The sequence below is a fragment of the Palaemon carinicauda genome, chromosome 35 (genome assembly GCF_036898095.1).
Source record: "Palaemon carinicauda isolate YSFRI2023 chromosome 35, ASM3689809v2, whole genome shotgun sequence".
NCBI lineage: Eukaryota > Metazoa > Arthropoda > Malacostraca > Decapoda > Palaemonidae > Palaemon > Palaemon carinicauda.
In genome coordinates, this window is record NC_090759.1 from 3,177,406 (window position 1) to 3,184,879 (window position 7,474).

Here is a 7,474-nt window from a genome sequence, read left to right on the forward strand (position 1 = left end):
GCAGATCTCTTCACATGCTGCTCCAGAGCAGCGTAGGTTGGCGGGATGTTCTGAACAGAGTTCGTCTTTGCAAAGAGCTGCTTTCTCGCCTTGTTGACGTCCTTGCATTTGCTTGTGCGGTCATACAGGAGTATGACAAACCTCTCGATGACATGCATTGTATCCTCTTGGATGCTTGTGGGTGCATTTGCCAGACTCAGCAGGGCATCAGTGAGTTCTGGCAGCGTGTTCCATGTTGCCCAGGCAGATTTCTTCCCATGTCCGACGAAGGCTGACACAGTATCACACCCTGTGATGGCATGAAACATTGGAAGAGCACATGCCTTCTCTGGACCAAGGGAGGAAGCTATTTCATGGGCTGCAATGTAGCGGTAGTTCTTGCCTGTCCCAAAGGCTACCCAGAGTTCGTCTCCAGCTGGTAGTTTCTGGACTACCATCACTGCTAGGACCACGACGTCACTGTCTCTGTTCGAACCTGTATCTGGTGGTGACCATGTTGTGCAGCATGTGCTACATGTAGCATCATGCGGGGTGTCTGCCTCTTCTTGGTTGCATGGTGCGAGTGAGTTGACATCCTCTTGCTGTGGAACACAGATCACCTGCTCCCATCAGTGACGACCAGTTCCTTGCTTCTTCTTGAAAGGACTCTGCAAGCATGGTGGAGAGGTAGCTGAAGAGCTCCACTTTGTTGCTATCAACTCGCAGGAAACTTTGCCAATTTCCTGGTATGACTGCTGAGTCGACAACACGCCGACGTACTCCCTTTCCACGCTGTTCTCTGGTTGATGCTTCAGGGAATCTGCTCTGTAGCTGTCCCACACAAGGTCAAGACGTGATACATGTTGGAAACGTGTACAACGTATGGGATGAACACTGCTGTGCATATTCCTCGAACGTGTTGGCAGTACCCGGCTTCAACATCTGTACGATTACTGCTCCATCGAGGACAACAGCAGTGACAGTAGGAGCTTCAAACTGAGGCTCAGCATGGCCTTCAAGGCACACCAGCAAGTCACTCTTGCTCCTAGGTACAGTCTCCCTCCGTCAGATAAAGCTGGAGGGCATTGCTGATTTTCATGCCTGAAGAACTCTTCTAGATTCCCATCACGGGTCTGGCAGCCGATATATAATCGTGCGAAGAGCGCAACATCATTCTTCAGAGATTTGACCTGTTCTTTTCCTTTGGGTATATGGGTCCTCTCTTGGTCGCAACAGTGGTAGCTTGTTCCGGTGGATTGCCACCTCAATGGACTTGGTTCTGTCCACGATGCATTCCTTTGAGAATGCTTCAAACTGGTCTTGCCAATCTGCTTGGCGTTACGGACTGTTTCTATGACTGCAGGGTCTGCGATCTCCTTTGTGTCGAGCACCAGCAAGTCCTGACTGTCCTCCTCGAAAGGATTGCCCAGCTCTTCAATGACGGCCACGAGTGAGCGCACATCTCTGGCAAAAGTGTTTCTGCACACTTGGTGTTCTCTGTCGGTGACGTGTCTCCTCTTGATCGTGTGGATGCAGAAATGATCGTCAAATTCCACAATCACTCTAGCAACCTCCGGTCCGGCAACCATCCAGCGCCTCAGTGCAGTTGGATTGTCTGTGAGGCCGATGGCTCCTCCATCACCCTTGACATACCGGTTGTTCCTGCTCATGTCCTTGGTCAAGAGGGATTGCTGAAAAGATCCTCTTGGTCTTCTGGACTGTGAAGTGTCCCTTGCTAAACTCTGTGAAGACGTCTGGATGTTTGTTTGCCAGTTCTGCCATGTCCCGTAGATGCACTGGTATCCATCGGGCATAGTTCGTGTGGTCTAGTGCGAAGAACCACGGAGCCAGTTCTGTCAGAGCATCCACGTATATGCTAAAATTGGCTTCTCTCAGAGATCGCACATAGATCAGAGTGGACAGCTCCAGTGCCAAGACTGTTGACCAGTACTGAAACTGCGGATAACTCTGTTCTCTCTGACTGCACCAGTCTTCGAAGCTTTCAGGGTGCTCATCATCTTCTGTATTGGTGGTGCTGTACTTGTCATAGGCACGCCGTTGGAGATTATACAACGCAGCCGCTGTGACTTGGTGTGCTCTTCTGGTGCGTGTGACGTGAGCTGCTCGAAGAAATGAGTCTGCTATTCCTTCAGTTGTGATCTCTGCTTGTACCAGTGCTTGGGTCCACCCACTTCCCTGCAACCAGTCACCCAGGGTCTTCAGTGCCATCATCTCAATATGCAACCCCCCAAACATCACCACCAGTTGGTCTTCTCCATATGTGTTTGGCCACTTCCACTGGATCTGTTTTGCTAGAGTGAATAGTGGCTGGTCGCAAGTCAGAACTGGAGTTTGGCCTGGGTTGAGATGTTTAACTGCACTCCTGACTACATCAATAGAGTGTCTGATCATTGCCACAGTGTGAGCACTCTCCTGGAACAAGGGAAGCAGGGGACGTTGGTGTGATGACTGGTTGCTTTGGATCTTGGTGCCTTGCATGGTATGCAGCCCATGATGTGTTTTCACAGGCCTCAACATCATCTTTGAGAACACTTCTCGTGTTCTCCAGCCAACATATACTCATCTTCTATGTGCTGCTCACAGTTGTGGCGTCTAAGAGAGGTCACAGAAGTAGCTGGGATCATTTGCCCTTTGACAGAAGAAGCAACAGGACGTACATCCGTGTAATATTCTGGTAGAGGCTCAACCGTCTTTGATCCAGTATCACGCCCAGTGAGAGCAATGCTACGATCCACTCCCTCATCTGCACACGTTGGGTGTTGAAAAAGCGAGATTCCTGTTCCATGGAATGAATTCTTGGCTGTGGTGGCACTTGGGTTTGTGGTCAATGTTGTCCACAGCCGCAGTTTGTGAACACATTGCTACGCGGGGGTAGGCGGGCAGACCACTTCCTCTATGCGGTACAGCTGACACACGCTGTTTCCCATCTGGGCAGAAAGACGTAGGACTCTGTCATATGAGATGCTTAGGCCCAGAGAGAAGAGCTTGTCCACAAGTCCTCTCTTGCGTGTTTCAGCATACAGCATCAGCCCAACATAGGTTGGAAGAGGAGTTTCTTGAGACGTACTGTGTCTGACAGCTGGAGGCTCCTGTGTCTTGGTTTGCTCCCTGCTTCCGACTTTGCTTGACACTGTTGAACTTGAGAAGCTGCGCAATGGAAAGAGCTGCTTGTGTTTGAAGAGGAATGGCTTTGATTCTTGATGGTGGGGCCATCCAGCACCATATTTACCATTGCAACTAGTACGTTTGGCACAGAGTCCTCCTGACAGCCGCCCGGGAATGATCCACGGAATTGGTAAGTGTCTTCAAACATATATCGACGAACTATCTGTGCAGCACGCGCAAGGTGAACTGCCTCAGTGTCACAGTCTTGCTCGCAGGCTTTGCCTAGCGCTTCACCAATGTCTTCATCAAACGCTAGTAAAACATCTCGGCCTTTGCTGTGGGATCTCAGGCCTGGTATCTGGGGCTAACAGGCGCTCTTTCTGCCTTGTGCTATTAACTTTCTGGCACAAAACAACCCCGAGCTGTTCCATTCTTGTTGTGTATAGATTTACAAGTTCTGCGAGTCTGAAGACTGGGGTGGTGCCCTCTTCTAGGTGGGTTTCCTCGATATACAGGACCAGTTCAAGCCAGTACGATTCTTGACATTACACCTTCATGGTCAGTTTTCTGCTCGGCTTCTACAGTGGTCTTTGCACGATAGTAAAGAGCCAACAAACACTTGGAATGGTACTTGGCCTCCAGAGCCACCATATCACCCATGCTGAGCCTGGCTATGAGTTCATTGTCCCCAACTTGCGCTGCACACTTCCGTACGCGTGTGTCCACCTGGAAGGTTGTTACTTCATGTAGGGTCTCTGTGCCAGACTTTCCACAGAAAAATGCAGGAGGTGGCCGCTGGTAGTGGCTTCTGAAGAGTGTGTTCTGGCGCGCTTGGCCTGGACATTGTCAGTTACTATCAAATGCTGAGCTGCTTGCGATGCGTCTCTTCTCTGCACTTCGTAGCATTGTGTTATTGTATTTGAGCATACATGTTTTATGCCACTTGGCCTGGTGGGGCAACCATTGTCGCCTCAACACCTTGTCCTTCATCTAGTCTCTGTAACTGAACAGTTCTTGGCAGTTCTCCGAGTTCATCAAATTTGACCAAGTTTGCAGCCATTGTCGTGTATCCACTCCCAGGGTCTCGGCGTTTAGGACAGTACTGGGCAGACAAGTGACTCTGTTGTCTCCTCTTGACATACAAGACACAGCTTCCAGTTTGTCTCAGGAGGTGTTGTGGGAGTACGTTGCTCAAAGTATCGACCAGTTGGAACTTCTTTGCCATGGCTGCAGTCTGGAACAACGCGGTCTCTGATGTCAGGTGGTGCTGCTGCTGCCTCACCTGCAAAGACACAAAACACCACCATGTTACCACAAGTTACTACTACAAGCACCATGACTATCAACACTATACTATTACTGCAGCCGCCGTCACTGCCACCAACGCTGCCCGCTGCAAAGTAAAATTTCATTTTCTTGTGAAATGGTAGCCAAATTATTTGGTAAGCACAGAAGTATGTGCAATTGTACAATACTTATCACCTCTAGCACACTTATCACCTTTAGCATCCACAAAAAGACAAAATTATGGTACATATTCAATGACGCTAACGGTAAATAGCGGCCATTTTGAAAAATGGCCGCCAAATGTGCTACGGGGAGAATCTTGAATGCCTCCATATCCAAAATTTTTCAGAATGAATTAATCCACATGTGTGCCAATTTTTGTGCTTTTAGAACAATTTGAACAATTGGTTTCATATTTCTTACTATGCCGCTGGGCTAATATATGTTCTTCAATATCATACCACTCTTCATTAATTGTCTACTACTTCTTTTGAAGTCGCTAAAGAATCCACATTGATTCCTACATTCAATTGCAAGGGATTCCCTGTGCTCATCTTCTACAAGTTTAGTTGTATCAAAATTATGTATTCTTTCTACATTTCTGTTGGGTGCTTTCAGTTTTAATTTAATTGTGGCAATAAGAAGCTGGTGATCATCACCAAAATCTGTAACTCTATAGCTTCTCACATTTCTCAGAGTCCTCTTTCTCTCTTTATCAATGGCTATGTGATTTATTTGATTTCTGTAATTGCTACATAGCGAAGTCCATGGATATTTGTGGATATCGGTTGTGCTGAAAATAGTACCACCCTATAACAAGATTGTTTTGCTGAACAAAAACTTATGAAATGTGCTCCATTTTCATTTGCAGCTTTTGCCAAGTCCCTCAACAACCCATCACATTCTGTATGCCTTGATTAATCTTTCAAATTTTAACATTATAGGTCACCAATTAAAATTTTCTTATGCCTCTGTGGGATCTCATCTATTACACTCTGCAGTTCTTCATTGTATTCACCTTTCCTTTCTTTAGGGGCACCATTAGTTGGTGCATAGTACACTATAAGGCTCATATTGCACTGGTTTGATTGAAACTTTGCAAGTAACAATCTGCTATTTATATATATATATATATATATATACAGTATATATATGTATATATATATATATTATATTATATTTGAATATATATAAATATATATATATATATATATATATGTATATATATATATATATATATAAATATACATATATATATATATATATACACACATATATATGTATACATATATATTTATATATATGTATACATATATATATATATATATATGGGTGTGAGTGTGTGTGTTTCGTATATATATATATATATATACATATATATATATATATATATAATATATATGTAAATATATATGTGTATATATATATATATATATATACATATATATATATTTTATATATATACATATATAAACTATATATATATATTATATATATTTAGTATATAAATATATATTATATATATTTATATATATGTATATATATATATATATATAATACATATAAAGACACACAAAGAAGTACTACTGTACTGTACTTGTACAAAAGCTGTACAAAAGCACAATCAAAATACTCCTAAAAACCATTATGTGGGAAAATCAGAAGGCAACAAAAGGATCGCAGAACGAAATTCCTCAAGGTATCATTTTGTGATTAATGACCCTGCGCCGCCTGTCAGCCGTGAGGCAAGGATGCGGGTTTTTATCAGTTATCTTTTTAGGAACATCTATGGCGGAGGATAAGTTGCAAATTGCATGCTGTAACCATATGAAGATTATGGCATTAATTGGCGGTAGGGGTTTAATGTTCATGATTCAAGCGAAGAATTAAGAAGAAGATATTTGGATAAGTAAATATGTTTTTACTGTCTACCGTTTCTTGCCTCTATCCGGGTCCGCATTCTCTGATAGCGAAAAGGTTGTATTATTCATTCTCTCTCTCTCTCTCCTCTCTCTCTCTCTCTCTCTCTCTCTCACTCTCTCTCACGATCACATCACCCCAACCCTCCAGCAATTAAAGTGGATAAAATTAAAAGGAAAGTGTATGTACGATGTTTGTGTGTGTTTTTTTTTTTTATTATTTGAGAAAAGAATATCCCAACTGGCTATACACATTTCCTACAGTTGGTAATTTGTAGGAATACATTACAAGGCAGAATGAAAATCTATATGTAGACAGCTATCGAACGGATTTGAGTTCAAGCTCAATGGCAATAAGGGGCCCAGCATTGCTGGAATAAACTACCTCTGGAAATAAGAAAATGTATAAATGTTAGTTCTGATTTATTCAAAAAGAAACTAAAGCAATATTTTTTAAATTTTACTTGAATGTATATGTATCCTAAATTTTTTACAATCCAATTAATTGTGAATTTTATGTAAAATAATTGATATTGTTATGTAACAGAATAACCATTTTATAATGGAATAAAGGTTTTTTGACTTTGACTGACTCTCTCTCTCTCATCTCTCTCCTCTCTCTCTCCTCTCTCTCTCTCTCAAACACACGTAATTTTTGAAGGACTTCGCCGAGTCTACGTATTCAATTCAAGCGATGAAATCGACGATATATACCATGTTTAACAAGGCTAATGTAACGTTTGTCATTGTTTTTTTTTTCTGTACGGCTGTTGTTTTATTAAAAAAGTTACTTGCTTTTATTTTTGAAAACACTTCTGGCTCATAAAATCATAGATTAAGACCTTGAATTCGTTTAGAGTTATTCTCTTTCTCTCTTTCTTTCCTCCTTATCTACATGAAAAATAAAATCCGTCATAAATCACAAGTTCTTTTCATTGGTCCGAAAGAAAGCGAGTGTTGGTGTCAGGCTTTGTTAGGAAATACAAAGCTAAGAAGGAGTGGGACTGTCCGACTGGAAGTCCTTTTAGAAACAGCGTAGAGTTACAAATGTGTTGTCCCGCGTTTAAAAAAAGAAAGTGAGCAATGAAATCGATTTATATCACACATTATAATTTTGGGACTGCCTTGGCCTCAGCAAGAAAAAAAAATGTTTTGCCATCGAC